Source organism: Fundulus heteroclitus, chromosome 14 (assembly GCF_011125445.2).
Source record: "Fundulus heteroclitus isolate FHET01 chromosome 14, MU-UCD_Fhet_4.1, whole genome shotgun sequence".
NCBI classification, from domain to species: domain Eukaryota; kingdom Metazoa; phylum Chordata; class Actinopteri; order Cyprinodontiformes; family Fundulidae; genus Fundulus; species Fundulus heteroclitus.
This window is the reverse complement of record NC_046374.1, coordinates 34271873-34298731: the sequence shown is the minus strand read 5'-3', so window position 1 is coordinate 34298731 and position 26859 is coordinate 34271873. Positions and strand designations below refer to the sequence as shown.

At 40.9% G+C, this 26859-nt stretch overlaps 1 protein-coding gene across 2 annotated transcripts in view; it reads left to right on the top strand.

Annotated features, from left to right (window-relative positions):
• LOC105919681 (endonuclease domain-containing 1 protein-like) overlaps positions 1-26859 on the top strand; it is a 36562-nt gene that overhangs the window by 6742 nt on the left and 2961 nt on the right. The window contains exon 1 of one of the 2 annotated variants that reach the window (XM_012855046.3): positions 24472-24577. The exons of the other annotated variant lie outside the window; for it this stretch is intronic. The gene's annotated coding sequence lies outside the window, so the exon portion shown is untranslated. Of the gene's footprint in view, positions 1-24471; positions 24578-26859 lie in introns of those variants that run through there. 2 annotated transcript variants of the gene reach the window in all.

Here is a 26859-nt window from a genome sequence, read left to right as displayed (position 1 = left end):
TTTTTCCAAAAGGCATTATACCTCGTGGGTACCATTGTTGACTTGCAGCAAAAAGGTTCTGGGTTTGAGTCCAACCCTGGGTCTTTCTACATGGAGTCTGCATGTTCTCCCTGTGCATGTGTGGGTTCTCTCCAGGTACTCCAGCTTCCTCCCACAGTCCAAAAATATGACTGTTAAATTAACTGGCCTCCCTAAATTGTGTACGTGAATGGTTGTTTGTCCTGTCTGTCTCTGAGTTGCCCCTCCTGTCCAGGGTGAACCCCGCCTCTCATCCACTGAACACTGGTGATAGGCACCAGCATCCCTCGTGACCCCATGAAGCATAAGTGAGATGGATGAATTGATGGAATACAGCTGGTAATTTCAAAGCACCACCTAGTGGTGAAATATCAGCTATTGCTCCTTTAAAAGAGCAGGTGAAATTTCACCAATAGATGGTGATAAGCTGCGCCTCTCTATACCTCTCTACAAACAGCCACCTGGCCCCTCCATTCCCTTTGTGCCTTCTATGCGCATATTTGTAAAGGACAAAAACAGCAAAACAGCCTCACCTTTTAGAGGATCATGTCTGTTGAATAAGTAATTAACTCATAACTTTATTGTGCTGTTAGCAAGACAACGTGTTCTCCAAACTTTTTGCTCCTACGCAGCGCTGATGGTAGCATTTTATGGAGAGGGAGGGTCTTTTGAGTTAAGACACAGCGCTACAGGTTACCCTAAGTCACTGTCAGTTTCCAGTAACCCAAACCCAGCATAAAACCTGCCCAGCTTAAAAGAAAAAAACAAGCCCACATCTCAAACTCTCTCATGTTAAAAGCACAGAACTATTAAACACATAAGAACATGCCATTAGCACACAACTGCGCTGAAGCAAAGAAAAAAACTTTGCATACGGCCTCCGAACAAAATGTACAATCAGACAACCAAATAACACACAAGATTTCTTTAACAATCATGGTATATCAACCGGAAAAGAAAAAAAAAACACTTATAAATAGCTTCCCAACATGAGTTGTAAATCTACCTTAATATAAACTTAATTTCTCTCAGTATAGCTCAATCAAACATTTCTCTTACATGCAGTCATGAAATATTTTAAAGTTGATCAGTAGAACTCAACCCCTCTTGGACGTTTACACTGACCAAACACTTGATTAACCATTATTCTTTTCTTGTTTTATTATAACAATCAATATTATTCATTATAAATACTATTCATTGATGATGTCAGATGAGGCCTTGATGATCTCATCTTGGAAGGACAAGCGTATCTCCAGATTGTTCACAAGGCTTTGTAAGAACTGGCCTGGATTGATGGACTTCCGCTTTGCTTTTGTTTTCAGTGCTGTAGACCGATACTCCCCAGTTTTTTTGCTTCAAAGGACTCACTATATTCTTCACCTGGACTCTCTTTAAATGAATAGATCACTCTGAGAGTTTCAGCAGATTCTCTGCTCTGAGCAGAGTTATCTAACGAGCCTGAAGCTCCTGTGACAGGAAACATAGTTCATGGAGATACATGAGCCCAAGGTCACAAATAATTTCTGGACTTTGCACATGGTCTGGTAAACCTCTGTACATTTGCCTCTGTTTGGTGGGCCTCATCACAGTAAGCCTTTTTAAAATGCTGCACCAGAGCTCCCAGGGATGTCCAAACAGCACGAACAGTCAGAAAGCTACTGGCCACCCAGAGTACATCCAAGATTCTGCCAATGTGAAGAAGTTGGGAGCCTACTTCAGCTGCTGCATTTATGAGTTCATGAATATAGAGAATATAGCTTCTGAATAAAAGTTTTGAAGTGATTGACAGAGTTTACCTCATCAGCAGCATCTGACACAGCAAACTCAAGTCTATGGTTTATACAGTGCCATATAAATAGCTTTGGGAATCTCCATAGTGTTTTTTCCCCCAATCCACCTCTCATATCTTTCAATCCTTATGTAATTGTGTCTGTGTTGTGTGCACCTGCCTGTGTCAGGATTCTGCAGGCCGTGCTGTTTTGCACGACCATGCGCTGCTGTTTTCTCCCACAGGTGGCTTGAGTTGATTAGTGGGCGTGGCCCGCACCTGCTGCTCATTGTGGCAGTCCAGGCTGGCGCTTAAAGGGAGCACTCAGAGAGCTGAAGGACGCCAGAGTGTTAAACCGTGATGGTACACCTAGTGGCCACTGTCCTACGACAGTTCCTCGTCCCTGAGAGTTTGACGTCTCAGAAACCTCGTTCTAACTTTGTCTCCTGTCTCTCCTAGTTTGCTTCATCTTGGTTTACTCACCAGTTGTGTCTTCGAGCGCTGAGGACTGGTTCCTGAATCCCGCTGCTCAGATTCTCCTCTGGCGTTCCCCTCGAGCCATCTTGGTATTACCAAGCCGGACAAGAGACCCTGTCCCCTGGATTCACTCTGGTTCCTTCAGCTGCTCTTAACCCGTATCCGCTGTGGTGCTGCTCAGGCTCCCCGCCGTCGTTCCATCTGCAGGCCCACCTACCGCTCAGTCACTGTAACCATCGGAAAAGCAGAGTGCTGCAGGATCCGACCTTCCACTCATCCTCCCCGGATAGGTTTATCTTTCCTGGCGGTAAGCGAGCAATAGCAGCACAGAATATTTCCCCGATCCGACTCACGCTAACCTGTCTCTTCTCTCTCTGCGGTACCCCAACTCTGACGTTCTGTTCCTCATTTGTGGCTCTCATCGTGAGCCATTACCCGTGTGCAGCCTACTAGTCTGTGGCTCACTTTGTGAACTATAATCCGTTTGCTGTCTAAAATAAACATCTTAAACTGCTTCTTGTCACCCAGCCGTGTCTGCATGTGGGCCAAACCTAAAAATCATGACAACCTGTTGCTTTAATTCTATAAATTTCCCTTTGTGGGATAAATAAAGGATTAGCTAATGTTATCTTACTTAAACAACACTTTTTTAATGGGATAAATGTACTGGGTTCTTTCAAGGTCTTAATTACACTTTCTGTCGGGGCAAAGAGAGAATTTTCGTCTTCTCTCTCCGTTTCTGTCACTCGACGTTTGTTGCTCATGGTTTTTCATGTGCTTATATAAATTTGTTGTGTTTCCACTGCATTTAACCAGCTTTTTACAAACCATACAGCTTGCTTTAATTTGCGGTATTAAAATATAGCCAACGACGCTTTTTTCCCTCTTCGGGTTTTTCTCTCTCTCTCTCTGTCTCTCTGCGTCTGAGCAGCAGCGTGGTTGTCTGTGTGTTGAGTGGAGAGAGAGCTGAGTGGGCGTGCCAGGCTGAGCCTGCGTGCTGATTGGCTGGCGCCGCTGAGCCATGTAGGAGAGGGGAGGGGGAGCAGCAAAGTGCTGTGACACAGACGGGGAGACTGGTGAATCTGTGTAGAAGTGAGGGTACGCAATGTTGACAGAAAAAAAGGTGGGTATACGCCGTATACCCTGGACTACACCCCTAAACGTAACTTATTTACATCATAAACTCAATATTTTGAGTTGGTAATTTATTTTAACTCGCCAGTCTTTTAGTTACTTTATCTTTTTGACATTAATGCACCATCACCTGTCAGCGTTTTCCTGGGATTACCTGCTTATATAAAGAGGCTGGATTTGACAAAATGACCAACATGAAATAGAGGAAAAAAGTTAGAGAAATCTGAACTGGACAGCAGCGCTGCTCACAGCTCTGGGAGGAGAAAAATGTGTTGAACGGTAAATTGGTCCCTGGATCACAGCGCAGATACACGCACTCTGAAGCATGTCTCTACAGATTAATGAGGCTTTTTCTCTGCACATCTTGGTGCTTTTATGGACCAGCCTGGAAAGTGAGAAGCGCTCCGTGCAGCGATTTAAAAAGTGAGGAGTTTGGATCACACAAGCAGACTTCTAGATCACCTTACAGGATCAGAATCAGAATCAAGTTTAATCGCCAAGTAGGTTTGCACTTACAAGGAATTTGACTTGGTCAAATTTCAGGCTCCTGACATCAACATGTAATACAGAAAATACTTTTTCACTTCTTTTATATATATTTGTAGTTTTTGTAAATTCCTCCACTTTTTATTTATGATTCTTCAATATTTTTCCTATTATTTATTTATCGATCCTCAATAAAATGACGTTACTAGAGCCGTGTCTTTAACCCATCAGGTTGCTAATTTCCCTCTATGGGGATGATAAAGTTTATCTTTAAGTTTATAACATTAATTATATGATCGTTAAGTAGGTTTATGTGCTCATTTCCTCCACTGTGCAGGTGTTGGATCAGCCAATCATCTCTGATCCACCATCTTCCTGCTTCAGACACTCTTAATAATAATTAATTGAACTTTATTGATCTCACAATGGAGAAATTCACTTCTGCATCTTAACCCATCCCCTTAGGGAGCAGTGGGCTGCCACTGTGTGGCAGCCTGGGGAGCAATTGGGGGTTAAGGGTCTTGCTCAGGGACCCAGAATTGCAGTTTGTGGGAGTTGAACTCTGAACCTCTTGGACTGATGCTCTGTGCTTTAACCACTAGACCACCACTCCCCCTTAAAGTCTCCACTGTTCAGGTGGTGGATCAGCCAATCAGCTCTCTCCATTTCCACCATCTTCCTGCTTCAGACACTCTTAAAGTCCTCACTCCTAACATTTTGTCACTTTAGGAGCTCTCTGAAGACCTTTGTGAATAACGTTTATCTCACCAAGGTAAAATTGTAAGAAAAATCTTAGAGCAGGAAAGATTTTCTCTAAACCGACGTCACTAAGCGCTACTTTTAGTCTTAGGATTCTTTGTGAGTTTGGGCCCTGGTTTCAGATGTAAAAGGATAAGCCTCGTTGAATGTTTTGTGTCTAGGTTTGCTGATATTGCGTGTTTTGGGCCTTTTAGATTTTAACCTGATGTGTTTCTGTTTTATCTCTCCGCCTGCAGAGACCAGAGGAGCGTCCCTCCTTCTCGGAGCTTTGCCTCAGACTCTCTGACGTCTTGGAGGACGACGTTCTTCCCTCCACCTGATTACCCAGACTCCTCCTTGTTGCTGAAGGAAGGAAAGAAGCTGCTCTGAACAGTTGTCACAAAGTGCCGTTTGTTGCGGCGCCGCTGTACTTTAGTGTTTTTAACACAGGAAAGCTGCTCCATGCGTCAGCAGCCGTCCACCGACCACTTCTGCTTATCAGCTGTTTCAGGACGGCTAACATGAACCGACAGCATGCACTGACACTCAACCAGCTCTCATGACGGACAAATTCACCCACATGTGCTAACATTTTTGGGTTTTTTTTTTTCAAATAAATATCTTTTACAAAGCTTTTTTTTTTTTCTTTCTCTTGGTCTGAGTTTTTACTTAAGAGTTAGAGAATCTGTGAAGTCGAGGTGTGGAGCAGTGTTCACTGCGGGACGTCAGGTTGGCTTATACTTCACTTTATACGTTTTACACAGAGGATTAAATGTTTTTCTATCGTCTGGAAAGAGAGTTAAATTTAACAGCAAACCCCAGAGAAGCTCTATGAAGTATCGTCGACAGGAACGTGAGGGATGCCAGTGCCAATTAGACGGCCTGGTGATGGCTATCAAAGCAACCTCAGCTTCCTGAACACCTCAGCAGAACCACTGCCACGCTGCACTGATGCACGAATTCATGCAAAAGGAGCCCAACCCAGTACTGAGGGCAGACAGAGCACAGTGAATGGACTTACCTGTTAGTGGGCCACATTTAGATTAAAATAGCTAACTTTTTTTATTGGTCTTATATGATACGGGCTTTTTTCAGAGAGCCTGAATTAGTGGCGTTAATTATCAGTAGGTCATAATCATCAATATGAACAAAAATTAAAAAAAATATGCGGCTCTTTGTGTGTGTGTTTGTGATGAATTTATACAACATGATAAAGAATGTTTAAGTTTCAACTTCATGAATTCAACGATCTAAGCAATTTAAAAGTGCGTCTTTATCTTGATCTGCAAGACTGGCTTCAGTCGGAGCCGCATGGGTTGACTGGCAGCTGACATCCGTTACCAAGACACTGCACATAAACACAAAAAAACAAGAACGTGACATCTTTAAGTCACGTTTGATACCACATGTTTCCCCACCTGAGTCTAACATTTGACATTTCTTTGACCACTTTAACCAGTCACTCTGGGAATATTACTCATTATGAAGTTCAGAGAAAAGAGAAACTGAAAAACTTAATTCCCTAGAAGCCGTTTTGCTTCGTCTCAAACACCTGATCTTCTTATCAAGAGAATTGGACCAATAGATCTTGTCCTGTTTGAGGAAGTCTGCTTCAGTTCTTCACTTAAAGCAGAGCAAAGACGGTCTCGACAGTCTCTTAAAAAACTGGTGAGTTCTCTTTTTTTGCCTCAAAAACATGGTAAATATAACTGGATATTACAAATTAGCGTGTCACGCCCATCATAAAGTATAACAAATATTTATGGTTGCTCTTGTTAAATATTTAAGGAAGTCTGCATTTAATTTTATAGTTTTATTAAAACTATTTCTGATTCATTCTGTGAGTTTACCAGAGTGATTCCTTGTTTTGTAGTCTTCTGTCTAGATGGCGAGCACTAACCAGCCACTTTATTGGGTACAACGTGATAATTGACTCTGGTTCTAGTACCGGGTCTGACTCTGCTTTGCCTCCAGAGCTGCCTCGGTTCTTAAAGACATAGTTTCCATTGGGTGCTGGTTACCTTCCTGGGACAATTTGGTCCTTGGTGACCTAACATACGCAGTGGCTCCTAATTTGTTGACTTCACATCCACGATGCGACCCTCCTGTGTCACCGCATCTCAAAGGTTCTTGGTTGGACTGATTTCTGGACACTAAGGAGCTCCCTGCAGTACACTGAACTCTCGTTCAGGTTCAAGAGGGCAGTTTGAGATGATTTGGGCTTTGAGACATGGTGTGTTATCCTGCTGGATCACACAGTAAAGGGATGGACGTCCGTAATACTCAGGGAGGCTGTGGCTTCTACAGGAGGGCCCAAAGTGGACCACCACCCTGACCCTCTGAGAGGCAGACTTCTTGGATCATTTTAGAATCTCATATTACTGAGCCCGTGTGAACTGTGCCTTTAATTTTCTGTTCTTAAGTGATAGGAGCTGTGGCGTCTCTGCATTTGGGGCCAGGCGCCATGTTGCTGTGGAACTCTATGTTCTGGATAATCAGTGGGACAGGATTGTTCTATATAGAGTAATAATGTAAAAAATCAACACAGATTCCCTTACAAATAAAGTTCCGTTAGAAACATCTGTGTCTATATATATATATATATATATATATATATATATATATATATATATATATATATATATATATATATATATGTGTGTGTGGTGTGTGTGTGTGTGTGTGTGTGTGTGTGTGTGTGTGTAGCAAAAAACTGACAAGCTCAGTAGCTAAATCCTCTTGAAGCGTCTTAATATTTGCCCACCAACATTTGTTTAAATAATGAACATCAGAAATCTCAGTGAGCATGCCCAACATGCTCTCACTAGACAGCTGTAGGGCACAAATCATATGGCCCCAAGCTCTGATCGTCGAATCAAAATACTGAAAATGCACACGTTACGTTTACGGTCTGCCAGATAAAGCAAGGACTGATTCACTCCAGCATAGAGTCCATTACAGTAATCCAGGCGGGAAATATAAAAGCATGGATCACTGTTTCAAGGAGTTGTCCTGCCAGAATTTAAATTCTTCCAGCTGCCTTAAGAGATGAAAACATGATCTAACAACTGTTCTGATCTGACCATCTAATTTAAAATCACTGTCTAACTTAAAACCCAAATCAGCGCCACCTGATTTAAAATATACCACCCGGAGTCCCAAATCTTATTTTTAAAATGTAAGAAGTCCAGGACTAGCCAAGCTTTAATGTCTTCCAGACAGTCCAGCAGGGCCTTCACCGTCACCCTGCTTCAGCGTGAGATAGAGCTGACAGTCGTCAGCATAGAAATGGAAAGAAATCCCATATCTCCTGAGGATGGAGCCTAAAGGCAGTAAGTACAAAGAAAGAGTAGAGGTCCTAAAACTGAGCCCTGTGGGACCCCACATGATAAAGGAGCGCGGGATGATTCAATGTTTGAAATGCTGACAAAGAATAGTTGATCGACCAGATAGGATTTAAACTGGTCCAGAGCAATGTGCCGAATGCCTACTAAATGATGTAGACATGATATTAAGGTATTGTGGTTAACGGTGTTGAAGGCAGCAGTTAGGTCAAGCATAAACAAGACCGTATAGGTACCAAAATCACATGCCTGCAAGACATAATTCACAACTCTTAATATTGCTGATTCTGTACTATGACGTGTTTTGATCTACAAACTTTCATCTCCTTTGATCCAAGAACAAACTCCGAAGATGACGTCTCAGCAGGTGTGGAGCTTCCTGCCAGTTGCAGCTCTTCTCCTCCTCCTGACCGTCCACACGTTGGCTGAGGTGGTGAAGTCGATGTCGGACTGTAGTCAGTTTTTCCTTGACCAAACTCCGCCACATGTTCCAGGTGTTCTGGAGGATGGGAAGATCCTCAATCAGAACCGATACAAACCCATTTGCCAGACCTACAAGAACCAAAGGAGATTTGTCACTCTCTACGATACCAAAAACAAGATTCCAGTGTTTTCTGCTTTCAGGTTTGTTGGAGAAGTAGACAAGAGACCCAGTAACTGGTGGAATATAGAACCACAGGTAGGCTTAAATCTGAAATCATCACTCACACTTTACCAGTAAAAAAGGAACGAGATGTTTATTTCAGGCCTGGTGAGAAGAAACAAGAAAACGCTGAGTTACACAATATGGATGTCTTGATTTTGTGAGGTCCGTTTCTAAAGACACCTTTCTTAATTATTTTGCTTTTCACAGCTGGAGACTAAAGCTGCAGGCAAGAACATGAAGCGTGTAAACAAAAACAGGGAATACAACCACCAGGCTGGCAGCATAGATTACCAGTCCAACAAAACATTTGACAAGGGTCACATATTTCCCAGCTCTTATGCCTCAACCTTAGATGATAAAAAATCTACTTTTACCCTGACGAACATCGTTCCCCAAGCTGAGTCCTTCAACAAGGGCAGCTGGAACAACATGGAGAAGTGCATCAAATGCGTCATGGAGAAGTACTGCATCAACAGCAATGGTGGTACCGAAGGCTTTGTGATGACTGGAGCACAACCCAGCTCTGGTAGCTTCCTCAACAACAGGGTCAACGTTCCCTCTGCACTCTGGTCGGCGTTCTGCTGCTACAACGCCAACATGGAAGCATGGATTGCAAGCGCGCACTGGGGCGACAATGTTCAAGACGAGTTCAAAAACAAATTCCTGGAGACTATTACTCTGGAGGCCCTGTACCAGAAACTGAGCATGTCCAACTCTGGGTTTTTATTTTCAGGAAAAAATTGTCCTCTCCAAACAACCGTCACCAAGTTTTACCCAGAAATGAACAAAGGCTGCTCCTGTCCACCAACCATCCCTGAGTCTCTACCTACAGCATCTGGTTCCTTTGCACCTACAGCGTCTGGTTCCTTTGCACCTCCTCCTCCTTATCATCTTCCTCTCATCTTCACTTTGTTCATATACTCATATCATCACTGGGCATCGTGCTGAGCAGGACTGAACAGTGACAACGAAAAGCTTGTCTTCATAATACTAGTAATATTTTCAAGTGGAATACAGCTGTTCATTTCAGAGATCCGTCTACTGAAGCTATAGCTTTTCTCCTCTACTGAAAGTGCTACCTTTAAGGATCAAGATTTGTAATTTAGACAGAGGTTATTAATCTTGCTCTAGGGCTGGACGATAATTCAATAACAATATATATCGATCAATAGACGTATATCAATTGTAGAAAAAAAGGTTAAATAAGCAGTTCAATAACAGTTTTCCTTCCTTATGCATTCTAGCCTATCATGTAGGTTAGAATGCATAAGGATTGGGTACCAATCACAGAACCGGGAACCAAGCTCCACCCCGTTCAAAGAGCGTGCTTTTTTTCTTTTTTAAAAATCTAGTTTTGGTAAAAAATGTATTGAATAAGAGTTTGAATTCAGTGTTTGCATGTATCTATAAATAGGTCACAAAGCCACAGCATAAAATGGCCAGTGCTGCACTTAAACTTAATATTTTGAATTTGTTGATAAGTATCGATATAAATTAATATGATTTCTATTTCATCTATACGCTTTTTTTCTATATTGTCCAGCCCTATATTGCCTAACCAAAACAAGTCTGGAAGGTGGTTCCTGTTATTTAGGGTTAGCGTAGCACTGAGGTCAGCACACAGGCTCTCTTTCCTGCCTCCTTCCTTACTCACTGCGCTTTTCAGACAGCACTTATCGTAGCGACTGCTGACACACTTCCACTTTGGCTTTTTTTCCTGGACGTGTTATATTCACTCTATAAAGGAGGAATAAGCAAAAATTCTATATTCTATAGAAAGAACTGAAAAATAATGATGTGAAGAACCAAAGGTAACATTTCAGATGGACTATGGTCTGACGTCACACCACAGCTCTGCGTGTGATTCTCCAGTCTCTTGTTTACATAGCCGGGCTGACCGTGCCACTCAGGACTGAGCCCCTCCCTGCCCCAAAATACCTCCGTCAGAGCAGCGCAGCATTGGAGCAACATGGTGGAGAGCACACCCAGCAGGTCAAAATGTTCTCTTGGTAACAGCAGTAGAAACTTATAAGTTAATTACTTATACAACTTGGTTAATCAAGGTGAGGCAGTTTTGCGGTTTTTGTCCTTTACAAATATGCGCCTATTTATTGCTTTTTTAAATGATCAAGTGAAATTTCGTTGCCTTTTATATCTGTAAAGGAGCAAAACAGCCTCATCTTTCAGAGGAACATGTCTATTGAAGAAGTAATTAAAGGTATACTATGCAACCGGGGTTGATTTTCCAGCGAGGCTCCCCCCAGAGGGCGAAAGTAAAAGTGCACTGTCGTAAAGATGCTCAGCTGTTCTGGTTTCTACGTCAAGCCAGGCGCGGTTGTTTTGAGCTTAGCAGACAGGCGAACGCAACGAAAAGTGGAAAAAACGGCAGTACAAACAATGACTAACACAGTGAAAGTATCAACATCAAGCTTCCCGCAGCGCTATCTTGGCGAGGCGGCCGTGGCCGCGGCCGCCTCGCCAAGCCGCGGCCGCCGCCTCGCCAGTTTTATTATTGTTATTATTTTTATTTTTTTATTTATTTTTTTTATTTATTCATTTTTTATGTTGGCGAGACGCTACCGCCACCGCCTCGCCACGGCCGCCGCGGTAGCGTCTCGCCAACATAAAAAAAATAAAAAATAATAATAATAATAATAATAATAAAACTCGATATGCTTGCATGTTTATTCGACGTTAACACGCGGTTCTTTGTTGTTGCTTTCGCTCGTGCATATAGTGAATGGCAGGGCAAAAACACATGGAGTTCTCACTGTAAAGCGAGACTTCTGTGTGTGCGGGCCGTGAGCTCTTGCAATTGCAAGTGTGGTATTTCCCCCACAGACCCCCAGGGCGGCCGAGAAAACCTTTGTTCGACCTGAAATGACTCATTTAATCATCCAAAACGGTATGGAACACATTAATTAACTGAAAAATGTTGCATAGTATGCCTTTAACTCATAACTTTGTAATGCTGTCAGCAAAATAACGTGTTCTCCAACCTTTTTGCTAATACGCAGCACTGATGGTAGCATTTTATGCGGAGGGAAGGGCTAAGCCCTGAGTGGCGGCTGTTCACATGCACGTTTCCCACTAAAGGCAGAGCAACATTCAGGCTTCAGCTGAAATAAACTGTTGGATCTCAGGACTGTAGAAGGTGGACTTTCCATTTAATGCATTAAAAGACAGGTGACTTGCTCTTTCAGTTTAAGATGACACCTTTTTTCTGGAGCTGCTCTCTACATTATAAGAAAAAATATATATTTCTAATGGGGAATATCTATTAGTATATAAAACAATGACCTGTCCTGCTCTCCTTTAATCCTGGTTAATATATATATTTGTTTTTCCGTTTATTGTATTTAATAAAAAGACCTATGTAACAGGATCCAGCTATTGAAGCTGTTGTAACTAATCAGTGTTTTCAGTATTTATACCCCAGCTTTGGAGCCCTTTAGTAGCAGTAAACAATTGTTGTCTCATTCTACAGTTAGAAATAGCCTTCATTGTCCTTTTATAGGAAAATTAAACTTTGTGTCATATTCTCTGATGTTTGTCATTTATTTATTTTTTGTTTTAAATAAATTTTTCCACCTAAAAGTGTGGACTTTAGAATAGTCTTATCAGGGATACTATAAGCCAGCCTGCAGATAGAAGAACTATGACAGAATAATGGGTACAGTTATAAAATGTAATATTATTTTATGATTGTTATGGGAGTTTTGGGTGGAATATTAAACTATAGTAACTGAGTTCCCATCTTTACTAAATGACGAGACGGTGATAATGACATTCCAGCACTTTTATTGAGAAACAGAGCAGAGGTCACGTAGATGGAAAGTAATCGCACCCCACGGTCCCGCTGCAGTCTCCGTCTGCCCTGTCTCTGCCTGCCTCGCTTTTCGGGCTTCCCCTAATACTGCACCGTGGCCTTGGTTTGAGACATAAAAAAGACAGTCTATCATAGACAATAATCATTCTACGCAACATTCAGCCTTGCACTCGGCAAACAGTGGAACTTATACACAGACATCAGGTCTCCAGGCCTCCTATGTCCGAGTGGTGTGAGGCCATAGTGACTTCAGAATAATAATTCTTATAACATTCCTCTTTTTTTGATGATGGCGTCGTCAGCATCAAGACAAAACAAGATGACCCATCACTTGAAAATGTGAACAAAGCACAGAGGAACCATTTCTGTAAACTCGTAAAGTGGGACTCAAAGGGTTCCCGTGTTGGAACCGGGCAGTGCTGGAACTTTTAGTACAGATCAAAATGAATGCTTCATAGAGCTTTAACACACAAGATCAAAGGTTTAGCTTTTATCTACAATTTAGGATTCATCTAATTAGGTAAGGCCTGTTTTAGTTACCTATGCGCACATTATTTTAAAATTACATTAGACTATGGTAAGCTAAACCTGTTCAGTAACCAAGGTTGAATCCGTCTACTCTTCCCCACCCTGAATACCCTCCTACTCCTTTCTCCACTCACCCATACGATGGACAATAAACCACCGCTCCAAACTTACAACACCAGGAGCAAAGGCAGGAGAGGTTCAGTGCGGGCAGGGGAACCCCAGAAAAGCTACCCCCAGGGGGTAGTAAAAACTGCAAGGCCCCCCTCCCAGGGAGATCTGCTCTCGGCCAATCTGAGCCTGAAAACCCTGTATTGAATCTAAGTGTAAATGTTACCAGCTAATATTAAAGGATCTTTAGAGCCAATCCAATCCTGGTTCTTCCTATATCAAATCAAAAAGGTGCATAAACCATAGATCCTTGTGTGTCTGAAGCAAACAGTTTCCATTTTTCCCCATAAAACCATATTCATCAACATGATGTAACATTAAAGTGTAGATCTCATAACACAAAAAAATCAAACATGTGAGTCAGTGGAACAGAGCAGTTAAACAAACAGCAACACAATATGAGAAGAGTCTGAAACGTCAAGAACGTAAAGTTAAGAAAGCCTTCAGGCCATTCAGGCACAAGGCAGAAATTAATCTAATCGCGCTTAGGGTCTCTTCAAGCAACTCCTCCCGTTGAAAAATAAGGAATCAGAGTTCTCTGGCTTCTCCATCCCCAGTCCTCTTCTTGGTTCCTCCTCGCAGACTGGACGATTGAGCTGGATGGTGATAAGCGTTCAGTTCTGGATGGGCACTGAGCATTTTATTTTGCATTTCTCCCTAATAAAACACTTTGTGAAGATGGTCTGCAGACACGAGTCCTTGTTTCCACTGGAGAACAGAAACAAGGTGTAATTAGTGTTCTTATCAAAATCCCCATTCATGTGTCATTTATTAAAAAACATCCTCCAAGCACTTTCACATTCAAGATATTTCTGTCCACAATTATTTAGCTCTCAGAATTCTGCAATTTAATTATTAGTTAAAAAGAGTAATCTTTAAGTTCAAATGTATCTGCAGTAAATTCATAATAATTCTTAACAGAATGCTTTTAATGTGTGCCTTAACTGTTGTTGTCTGACAGTTGAAGTTCTCTGCAACATAATTTCACCAACATATTAATTTCATGTCATTTCCCATTTTATTGTAAAAACCCAACTGAGAAAAAGAAAGCCTTTCCATGTAAAAGCCTTTTCTCTCTTTCTCTCTCTCTTTTTTTTAAAGAAAGAAAGTGAGGTGCTGTTCTGCACAGAGAAGACAAAATATTTACACCATGCTGTTACTGTTCAAGGATGCCAAGGTTCTACAAAACAAAGCAGTGAGCAGGAGAGAACAGGAGCTTTTTGAAAATGTTCTAACATTGTTGAACAACCAAAGCTACTTAAGCAAATCAGAATTAGTTCCCAATTTAGTCCTAAAATAAAGTAAACCTTACATTGTGTACTTTGTGATTATTTATTTTCTTAAACTGAGGATTAAGGACTTTGATTAAGAAGGTCAGGAAGGGTTAAGGTTCTCCTAAGCTTTCTGTTTTCAGCAACCCTGAAAACCCCGAACCCTTTACAGTCAGTGTCAGGTGTCAGGTGACCTGTGGGACCACCTCGTCGTCTCTCTGGTTCCACCCTGGTTCCACCAGCTGTGTCAAGTTCACAACAGCTCCAGACCACAGCAGCTCGTCCCTGGGTGCCATGCCCCAGGGGTCTCCACACCCCCCTGTGTGGAACGTCTCTCATTGTACGGATCTCACCTTACATCCCGTTCAAGATGTTCTTTACACAACAGGAGTTCCAATGTGGGATGTCATTGCTGCTTTAATGTTCCTCAGAGAAAACCTTCATTCATTGATATCACCTTCAAGCTGTTACCCTTTCATCATCACAGCCCCCCAACCATCCTGACCAGATCCAAAATGTCCCCATAATTTAATCTAATTAAACTAATCTTACTTATTTTCTGTATGTAAGACGATAACCATTAAATTATCCTGATCTAAAAGCCCTCAGGTTAATAGTTAGCTAAAACTCAGTGTTATGTGTTTTTCCCCTTAGGATGTTTAACTGGTTAAAAAGACTATTGAGATATTTGTGTTCTAGTCGAGAGATATTAAATCTCCATAAATATTGTAACCATTGTACACTGATGCTTTAATCCTAAATTTACCCATGTTAGTTAGTAGGATGTGTCATTATGCTAATTTTATTGCAACATTACCCATTTTAGCCAGTAACCTTTTCTTTGCGTTTTATTGAAGCCTGCCAGTGTAGCAGAAATCAGCTTACTCTAAGATGTTTATTAAATGAAATGCTATTTAAAAGTTCAGATTACTCTATGTATATAGTGAAAACTAATTAATTCATTTATTTATTTAACTGTTGATATAATACCCACTTTATTAGGTTGCTCTATGATTCCCATCAAGTTACTTCTTTAAAAGTTTTCACCTTTACATAATCCTAATGTGTTTCATAATGTGTGTTTGTTTTAATTGTGTACAACAAAATCTGAAGTGAAATGCATGAAGTCGTGTCTGCAGAACTCATCTGTGTTTGTTGTCGAAGGTTGTCCGATGCCTCAGTCATAGTCCTTCAATGTCCATTTTCAGTCCAATGTCTGAGATCAGCAGCCAAACATTCTCCTTTCCTTCAAGAGTCCATCCTCCAGTCCTCACGCCTGCAAACAGAATAAATTCTGCCAGCATTCTTTGCCAAAGAAACACTCCATAGGTTGAAAAGAAATTACAGCAAAACAGTCACAAACATTTTAACTACAGTGTTCCGTCTAACATGACAAACATAAAAGAAATAAAAGGATAGAAGAAAATAAATCAAACTTTGTCTCTGACAAAATAAAACTCAAAACTGGATCAGGCTGAAGTCAACGACATCACCTTTAGTCCTTGTCCCAAGGATCAGCCCCCCCTCACTGCGGCACTGTTTCTGCATTCTCTCGCATCTGAGAATGTCTAAAATGAGACTAAATCTCTATGTTAGCACATTCCTATCATATTGACCAGGTTTCTTTGCAAAGAAAAAGAAGCAGAAAGATAGGGCTGTTAATAGCAGAAAGCAACAAACATCTTTAAGACACCACCTTTCCCGCTGGAAGATCTCCTGGCATAAATGGTTAAAACTAAGTATTATTTAGTGTCCAAATCTGATTATGACTCCTTACCGCACTGCTAGCACTGTCTTCTCAGTCTTCTGTTGGCAGAAAGGTGGCGTCTCCTTTAATCTGAAAGCAATAACTCAGTGAAAAACAAGAGTGTTAATAGCATGCAGTTAAAACCCTGGTTCCCTTAGTGTCCCTTTAACGTGATGTTGTTCTGCTGATCCTGGGAAATTATATCTATTCCTCACCTTTCCTTTGAAACTCTGTTCAAAACACTTCCAAAAGAAAGAAAACCAAAAAAATAACCAAAAAACTAAAACAAAATTGTCTCCCAAGGAGCACAATTATGTCTTTTCCAATATGACAGGATTTTGACTTATTACAACCTTTTTTGATATCCTTCTGGTCCTTTGACCATGTGTATTTGCTGTTAGTAATACTTTTATTCATATATACCTTTTCAATCTAAATTGGTCAAGTGTGAAACTTTAAAGCAAAGAGTTTTCCCCATAATTCAGCACATTGAGAAGGCTACCCAAAACAAACCAAGATTAGAATTAGAATTTAACCCTTCAGAAGCTGGCTTTATTTTATTTTTTTCCCCTCTGACATAGTTTTCGTGCCCTCAGGCCAGAACACACAGACCCAGCCTTGCCATAACATTCAGATGTTTACATCATGGTCAGATTTGTTTATCATATCTATTGTCCTGTTTCAGGTTAAACTTTCCCTCTGAGGATCGCCTCAGCTCAGCATAACTAATAACATCAGATGATTTTGTAACTGATGACGCGTGTAACGTGGCCTTCTGATATTCTGACGCTTTTCAAATTTTTTATCATTAGTTGCATTCAAATCCCAAGTAAAAAGAAATAAAATAAAATGAATAGAAAACCCTTAGAAAAGCAATTTATATTTAGTTCCATACAGTTTGTTCAAAGCACAGTTTTTTTCTCATCTATTTAAATCAAAAAATAATGTATATCTAACCTTCTTTCAACTGGACTGGTTTGTGATGAATCATTATTATTATAAGCAATGAGATCTCAGTAATTTTAAATTACTTTTGGGCAAAAAAAACAAGTTATAGGATCTAATTTCATATAGTAAACTCAACAAGCTTTATGTAAAGCTTATTACCAGTTCCAATTGTCTAACAAAGCTGAAATATTTTCGTTCAAGACATGTTAATCTCACCGTGTATCAATTTAATTTGGTCCGGATATTTAATGTGAAAAAAAACCCAAACGTTATTATTGAAGTATCTCTTTTCCTTTACCTTTTTGTTAACATAGTCCATGTTTAAAATGTCATTTGAATTACGGAGCTGCAGTTCTCCCAAAACAAATGAACACTTTGAAACCATGAACATTAATTTTAACCCCGAATTAATTCATACAGATGAACGTTTAGTTACATACGATACATACATACGTACAGTTACATACAAACGATGACATTCAGACAGACAAACACGTGCAGGCCTGCTTTTTCACTATCTTAAAATAGTTCTATGTTTTTCATAATTTTTTAAAAGTTTATGGCTACGCCGAAAGATGTATTTTCAACGTGTTAAGTTCCCGCTTGGTTTAAAGAGGGGAGAGCGTGCGCTGGCTACGACCCCCGAATGTTTCGACCACACGCGGTTTTACGCTTCAGTCCCGCAAGGATACAACTCTTTGTCTCGCAGACACTTGGACGCTTATCCATTTTTTTGAAAGTTATACGTCGCTATTAGCAACTCAGACCAATTTTATCCACAACGGAAGTGCCTAATTGGTCCCCACGTAAACGCTTCCCCGGTGCAACGCCTTTTTAGTTCCGTTTCCCTGTTTTTATTAATTTTATTCAATTTTCACTTTTCTTTTTTTTCTCTTAATTTTATTTTTATTATTTAGTAGCAGTACTTGTCATGATTTATATGAACCCGAACACAACCACACACAAGCAGAGCTTAGTTTAAAGACTTTATTGAAGGTTGTGGATAGTGGAGGATGGATAAACCAACAGTCTGTACCGGGCTGGAGGATGGCGATGGCAGGAACTGGCAGTTCGACAGGTGAATACTTGAAGGACCGGAGTAACAGCAGAACATCAGAGTGAATACTTGCAGGACTGGATAATAGTGATGTTACGTTATGTGCCGAGGCTTCGAGGCGTGTGTCGAGTAATGGAGGGGGCGTTTCCGTGAAGCGCGTATCGAGGCTTGCTTCATTTAGGGGAGGAGCCGAAAACGACGACGTCCGAAGCCTCGCTGGCCGGCTGTACCACGTGACTGCTTCGGGAAGTGGTTCAGATGTTGGCGCGGCTTCGACAGCTTTTAGAAACCCCACAGGCTCCATTCAAAATGTGGGTTGTTGTAGGCGAGTTGCGGTCAATTGAGAGAGTGGATAGAGTTTTGATAGTTTGGATAGCAGAGTTTGGATAGTGGTTATTTAGTTTGAGACAGTTAGTTTGGTGTTTGGAGAGTTTAGGAGAGAGATAGATAGATAGGAGATCAGTGCTCTCAACTATCACGCATTGACCGTCACTGACTTCACACGGTCACACGCAAACATGGCATTTTTCACGCATAAAAATCCCAACGCCCATCTGGGCAGCGGACGATAAAAACTCCGCCTTCTACTGAGATGTTTCAGCTTCTTTCACAGCTTGTGGCCCTCATTCCTGCTGCAGTTCATGTTAACAGAGCAGCAGGAAGAGCGATCAGAGTTATGAATAATTTTAGTCTTAACCAGCGGTTGAAAGTGTGCCGGTAAGGTCCTGTACTACATACACAGGAGGGGAGGGGGCGGGGGAAGAGAGCTGCTGCCAGATATTGCCTTCATTCAGAACCAGTGATGGCTGCACTCTGGATCATAAAACAGTTCTGCTCACCAGATGCAGTTTAAAACGCTACGTCTGGTTATAAGTTGTTTTTATTAATTCTGCATTTTTTAACTACATGCACCGTATTTCTCTGCCTCAGCGCTTCGATGCGCTTCTGCCGTGCGCTTTTTTCAGGTGCGCAAAATTACGTTACTTGTAATTTGGGTGCGCGCTTTCATTTTAAAGAACTTGTAACATCAGGAGGCTGATCTCAGACCGGTCAGCTCCTATGATCACTGTGTAGGAGCCATTTACAGTTTTTATTTATGCATTTCCCCCGTTTATCCCTCGCACGCAGCGCACCATCGGGTAAAATCCTCCCACCTCACCGCCCAGAGCGCACTGAGGAGAGCAATAGAGATTTGTCTGGTTGACTGAGATGAGAAACCTGTTGCTGTGAAAGGTGATATAGGTTATAAACTGTTACTGTCTAGAATTGCATTGAGCTGAAAAGAGAGGAGACATCAGCAGCTGGATCGTGCGTAAAGACGCAGCGGGAACCTCTGTGTGCTTCAGTGTTGCTGCTAAGGGAAAACTGTGGGACCGTATAGTACTGGGCTAATCATTGGTCACAGTACCCCAATCTGTACATACTTGCACTTATTTATTTATGCACCCCGGCATCATCTGTGCCATGTGAGCGTGTCTTTTCAAAGGTTGGAGAAGTAGTATCAAAAAAGAGAAATCATTTGAAACCAAAAACTGTGGAGAAATTGTTGTTTCTTAATAAAAATGCATGAAATCATCCAAGTTACACAAGCATTAGCCTATTCACTACCCCCTGCCTAGTTCCACAAGCACTTTCATTGTCCTCTGGCTGATTAAGCCCATGCCATTTTTCTAGAGTCACAGAAAAACATTATTACACAACATGCCATATCATGTCACTACTATTTTGGGAATAATTACACACAGAGAATACATTCAAACAATATTTTATTGTACACATGTGTTTACAAAATTTATGTAGACAAATGATTTCGTCCTACACCTTCTGTGAAGTCATTCCCAAGAGCCATAATAGACAAAAATGATATGCATCACACGTGTTAAGATACAGCTGGCTGTGATTATACAACTTGCCAGTAGGTGGTGCTGTGTGCACATGAACCGTCAAGAAATAAACCTTTTCTCAAACCAGTTGGCTGAGTGGTTCAATGCCTCATGAGGCTTCATCTCGCCATCACTACTGGATAAACAACAGAACATCAAAGTGAATACTTGCAGGACTGGAGACGACGGAAATTCAGGCTGGCAAGGAAAAGGAAGGCGAGCAGATGTAAACAGACGGGCCGACAGTGAAGGGCAAACTGAGGGAGGTTTAAATAGTGAAGCTGACAGGTGGATTGAGTCCTGGCTTGATTAGTGACTGGCAGGTGTTGACGATTGCTGAGGTGGAGAGGAGACTGGTGTGTATGGAGGGTGAAAAGTGCCCTGAATATGTGCATGGTGCAGCAGACAAAGCTGCACCATGACAGTACTGCAATATAAAAATAATAGTAATAATAATAATAACAACCCCTATGTGAGAAATCTGCATGTTTAATCAAATCATTTCAAATCATTTATGCATGTCATGCTTCTGGGCCCCTACTTTTTCAGCATGAAATCGAACCTCCCACCCTGGGGCAAGGCTGGACCCTGATAAATCTGCCTTTTACCCATTACATGGAATCTTCTGCATCCAGACTTTTTATTTATTTATTTTTATTTATTTTATCCTTTTTTTGTGTTTTTATTATTATTTTCTACTTGTCCTCAGCACGATCGACCAACTAAAATGAAAGGCCTCACATGTGATGGTCGCCTTTTTTGGTATAATGGTCGGGGTCCCCACTTATCAAAGCTGCGAACGTCTTCGCAACAGTCAAGGACTTAAGCTTCCCTGCCGCTTTCATCCACAACAGAAGTGGACAGCCTCTTGCACAAAACCAAGACAAGAGGACTTTAATTGACCAGCTGCAAACTGCTCAGCCGGTCACCCGTTCTCCAGGTGATAATCATTCTGCCCATCCTCCTACCAGCATGAGAGTCCGTATTTCAGCTGAAAACGTATTTTAATTAAATTTTGAATTTTAGTTTAATGTTAAAACCTTAGTCACTGTTCTATATTGCAAATCCTGTTTTATATAAATATAATTAATTATTTCTACCGGCTTTTACTTTTACTACCTTTTAGGTTTGCAGTTATAAATTTTAAAATTTCTTGAGGTATTCTTTAAATGGGGTTTAAATTTTAAAAGCTTGCAAGCATTTTTGAGCAATTGCGTTTGCTTTTAAAAGAGCTGGAAAATAATCCCCTTACCATCTCATGAAAGAAAGGTTCGGATCTTTGCGCCGACGCCCAGAGACGCTCCGAGACCAGGAGCTCCTCCACATCCCTTGAAAATCCATTCGGGGTACCAGAGGCCAGATAACCTCTCCGGGCCGGCCAAAGCAGCTCCTGTCCCCGGACTCCCTGGCTCGTCGGTCGGAGATCCTGTTCGTGACGCCAAATTGTTATGGGAGTTTTGGGTGGAATTCTAAACAATAGTAACTGAGTTCCCATCTTTACTAAATGACAAGACGGTGGTAATGACGTTTCAGCACTTTTATTGAGAAACAGAGCAGAGATTCACATAGTTGGGAAGTAAATCGCACCCCACGGTCCCGCTGCGGTCTCTGTCTGCCCTGTCTCTGCCTGCCTCGCTTTTCGGGCTTCCCCTAATACTGCACCGTGGCCTTGGTTTGAGACATAACAAAGACAGTCTATCATAGACAATAATCATTCTACGCAGCATTCAGCCTTGCACTCGGCAAACAGTGGATCTTATACACAGCCATCAGGTCACCAGGCCTCCTATGTCCGAGTAGTGTGAGGCCATAGTGACTTCAGAATAATAATTCTTATAACATTCCTCTTTTTTTTGATGATGGCGTCGTCAGCATCAAGACAAAACAAGATGACCCATTCTTATAACAATGATCTGTGACTGAATCATTCTAAAAGGACTAATATTTAAGTTTTGACTGAAACAAACTGTAGGGGCTGCCTAGGTGTAAGCTGTCATTTTGCACTAGATAATGTTAAAAATCTAACTTAACTGCATGTTTATTTATACTTGAACTTAAGGACACATTGTGACATTAATAAACCACATTTTCAAGGACTAATGTTTAACCCATGTGTATTAAAAGAGTTGAACAGTAAAAAGCATGCATACATGGACCTTATTCGCGTCCACCAGCAGACGAACCGCTGTCCGATGTGTCTCTGGGGCCACGAGCGAAAAAGAATAACTCAACTTAGCCGTACACAAACGTATGTTATATTTATGATGTAATGGGTGTAGGTTGATGTGGTTTCCTCTAACACCTATGTGGTTGCTCCAGTTTTATCTGCTTCCAGATGGCTCCTCTCTACTTTTTGAAGATTTTTGCCTTTTTGTCGCTGTTATGGTCCCATAAAGTAAGGAAACTAACCCCGAGGCAACGTAAGGCATGGTGCCAGTCTCTATTGTTGGTGCAAAGATCCCTCAGAACTGCTACATAACTCACAACAGCTAACCTTATCTAGACTTGCAAGCTGTTCCTTCCCAACTGCTGCATCCGTTTCCTGCATGTAACACAAACAATTGAAAACGAACGGGTTATCTAGTGATTCATTGAGGCAGACGTAGTAAAATGCAATACACACCTTGTTAGTGTGGAACAGGGGTGTCCAACGTGCTGCCAGGGGGGCCATTTGCTATTTAACAATCTCAATGGATTTCTCGCCTGCCCAAATAAAGTTTGAATAAATAATCTCTTTTACAAGGATGAGAAACAACAAGCCATTGCATATACAAACTAACGGCAACAGTATTAATGGATTATTTACAGTAACAACAAGGTATAAAACAATAATATATATATAAAAAACACTTAAATGTTACAGATGGAAGTTGTGAATAAAACCTCTGATAGGTTTTGTTTTAAACTAATTAAAGAAATGACTCTAACCTTAACCTGAGTTGCAGATCATTCCAGCACAGTGTGCCAAAATAGGACTCATGTTTTCTGACTCTGTGTGCACAAAGGGCGCCTTAAACTGCAGCCAGCTACTGGCTCTGAGACTGTGAAATACTGGAGTCCAATGAACTTGAAGTAAATATGTGAAAGCAATTTCCCTAAAATGGCTTTTTAAATGAAAATATACAATGTGTCACATGTGAGTGAAGCAAATCCAGTGGGATTATATAAACTACACTGGCGAGTCCTGTTATACCCCAGACCAGGGGTCATCAACACGGGGCCGGCAGGGCAGCAAGTAGCTACTGTTTGATTATATGTGTAATGACATTATACAGTGACGTTGCATTATTGTTTAATGATAAGGAATGGAAACTGTATGGTTGGAATATTTAATCAGTTTAAAATACAATTTCTGGCTTTTATTTCCAAGGTTATTACCAATGGCTACCATCTTGCAAAATACATATAACTCTTAAGTAATTAAACCTAAGAGACATAGCTCTATTTACATGGGATAACTGCATTATCTGGGGACCCCATGTAAGAAGAAATTACCCCGCTACGTCTGATTTCTATCTGCACAGGATAACCCAAGCCTGAGATTTAGCTGGATTTTACGGACATCTCCTGGGTATGCTTTAACTCGCTGCGCTAATTCTGTTACAGCCACTCAGTGATGTGTTACTGGTCAGCTGGATAACAGAAGGCTGCAGACAGTAGAAAGTTATTCATACCGCACACTGCAATGCATGACATCATTCACATTTTGACCCTTCTCTTTAGCCTTTTGTTTTTGATGCCATACATTGGGGGCCGAAAGATTTTCTAAAAACTCCAATGCAGCCTCCATTCTTTGCCAAGAGCAAATAAAAATGCCCTCAGGTAATAAAATAAAAAAGAAATACCTAATCACATAACATATCCCCACATTACATGGATTAGTAGCATTATCAGAGGCACTTGGAGTGCAGTAAAATATAGAAGGTAATTTGCGGGGCTAATCTTTACGTTACAAATTACTGAAATGGCTGATTTGCACAGACAATCACCAGAATTACTACAAATAGCCTGTGGTCACTAGGTAAAATTAATCCCACCCTAGGGCTTAAAAGCAATGGTAACACTAGTACATCTGAATGTTTCCTCAGCTTTAGCTCCCGCTTTAGTGAACGCCAACATTCATACTGTATTTTCAGCACTATTCAAGTTTTATCCCTCTAGGAATCAAACATCTTTTTGCTTTTTTTTTTTACACTTGATCTTGGACTTTTGTTCTTTTTTGTCCCAACTCCACTGGAAGTTTAGAGTTGCATGTAAATTCACCCGGAACAGATCGGCGCTCTCAATGGAGAGTCGTTAGGCTCAATGTTTGCTTACTTAACAGGAGAAATGTTGTGGTCACATGCATGGAGGTGTGACTTGAGGTGAAACTTGGTGGGGCAGAACTAAAAAAAAAACGATTAAAAAATGGATAAAGCGGATGTCTGCAGCTCTGTAGCAGTGCAGGACAGAAATTAAATGCAGGAGGACTTTGAGAGAGCAGTACTGAATTTTTAGTCATTTAAGCTACTCAGCAAAGTGTGCTGCTAACTGTAAGTAAATACAATTTTTAAGTTTGAAATTATTTGTTGGATTAAAATTACTAATAACTAAATTGAGTTGCATTTAGCTAATTCATTATGAGATGTTGCATGGAAAATGTTGAAGGAGGTTTGTGGAAAGTTTATAAAGATGCCGATGTTTAATATCTGCTTCATTTAAGATATAAATATTATCACTGATGTCTTGGATTTAGTTCACGTCTTCTTTTTGGTCTCACACTCATCATTTCTAAGTTATTATATATTGGTTATAGTATATTACAACTAATAACAATTAAAAAGTAACAAATTCAGGAAGAAGAAACACTTTTCTAAACTTCGTTTTTCAACATAAAACTTATGAAACCAAGTTGTTACCGTACATGTAGTAAGTTAGGACAGTGCAAAGTACTTCCAATGACAATATCTACTGTTTACTGTATCATTACTTGACCTGTGAATGGCTCAATGAGCTCAGCAGATAGAAAATACAATTAAAACAACAAAACATGTGTATAAAAAGAAGTCTAACTCTATAATAAACTGTAGATTTCTCTCTCTGGTGCGTTTTTGATTGAAACAAGTTTGTTCTTTATTCAGTATAGTTACTCACAGAGGATAGAGTACCCATAAATCCTATTCCCGTAAGCATAGCAATACTTCTTCATAATATTTACTCAAGTAAAAATAATAAGTACAATGCAGTAAAACTACTCCTAGAAGTACATTTTGTTCAAAAACTTACTCAAGTATACCTAACTGAGTAAATGTAACCAGGAACTGCCCACCTCTGCTTGGGGGACGACATTAAGTATTTTTTTTAACTGTCTTTTCATTAATAATTCTTTTGCAAAACTCTGAGTGCAGCTTTTCTTGTAGAGATAAGGGAAGCTACACAAAGACTCTAAAAAAACAGGAAGTATTAACCAAAGTTGATTTTGGCCCAACCCTGACACGTTAAAGATAAGGGAAGCTGCACACAAAGATGGTCTTGTTTGTTTCTTCTGAGGCCTCCATCTTCTTCTCATAAACATAAACATGGTTTGCTTCTTGTGACTCTCTGCCATTTTCAAAGGATACAGTGAGAGCAGTGGAGCTACAATGAACAGCTCACACAGAAGTTAAAGGCTAAGCTAGCCGGCTAAGCAGCTGGGAGGAAGGAGCCGAGGTCCGTGGTGACATATCGTCATGCAGCTGCTCCAAATTTGTTGACTTCACATCCCCAATGCGACCCTCCTGTCATGGTATCTGAAATGTTCTCTGTTAGACTGAGACCTTGATACTATGGAGCTCCCTGAAGTACGCTGACCTCACTGTGTTTAAAGTCCCACTGTGTAAGAGTTTCACTCATCTAGCGGTGTGCCAAATTAAATACAAATGACAGAGAAGGATGCTCTGGTGCCTTGCCGTTAAGCACCTAATAACTACTATTAAAGCCAGAGAGTGTCAAATGTGACAATGTCAACATTCTGCACAAGTTCAAGTGTCCCGTCATGTGATGAGGTACAGAACGATAAGTGCTGTATTTATGAAAGCAATACTTGACTTTTGCTAATAAAAAGCCAAATTAGTTACACCCTGTCCCCTTAAGAGACAATATTTGGATGATTTGGGCTTTGTTACATGATGCATTATCCTGCTGGGTGGATGCACTGCGCTCATACAATAAAGGGATGAATGTTGTCTATAATACTCAGGAAGGCTGTGGCTTTAAACTATGCCCTGGTGATACTAGAGGGCTCAAAAAGAGGACCAGCCTTCTGAGAGCAAACCAGAAAAATAATCAGATCCCATGTTTGTTTACACAACTTGGCCAATAAAGCTGATTGGGTTGTCTGGAACAAGTTGGTCCTGGATACTCTTCTTTCTGTTAATCTCACTGATGCTTGTGAATGAACATCCCAGCAGATTATCAGTTTCTAACATAGACCAGCCCCCCAACAACCATCATACGTTCAAAGTCCTTTAAATCCACTTTCAGGTGTTCCTAATGAGGCGGTCTGTGAGAGTAGATTAACTTTTAAGTGGAGCTTTGATGATGAGGACCTCCATACTTGGAGTCAAATTTTGCGTGCAGGTGTGCAGTCTGTGGAGAGGCTGCTGCAACATTTAGTAACAGAGAAGCATTTTGATTAACTTTGTGTTGAAACCCGCAGCACAAGCTGCAGTCAATGCTTTGTGGTTTTAACACTGAGGCTATTCCTGAGGTGATTATGTTCATGGTTCCTTATTTTATCATTAGTGTCACCACTTCCAGGCAAGTTATCAAAAGCAACCAGCAGATGCTGTTTTGT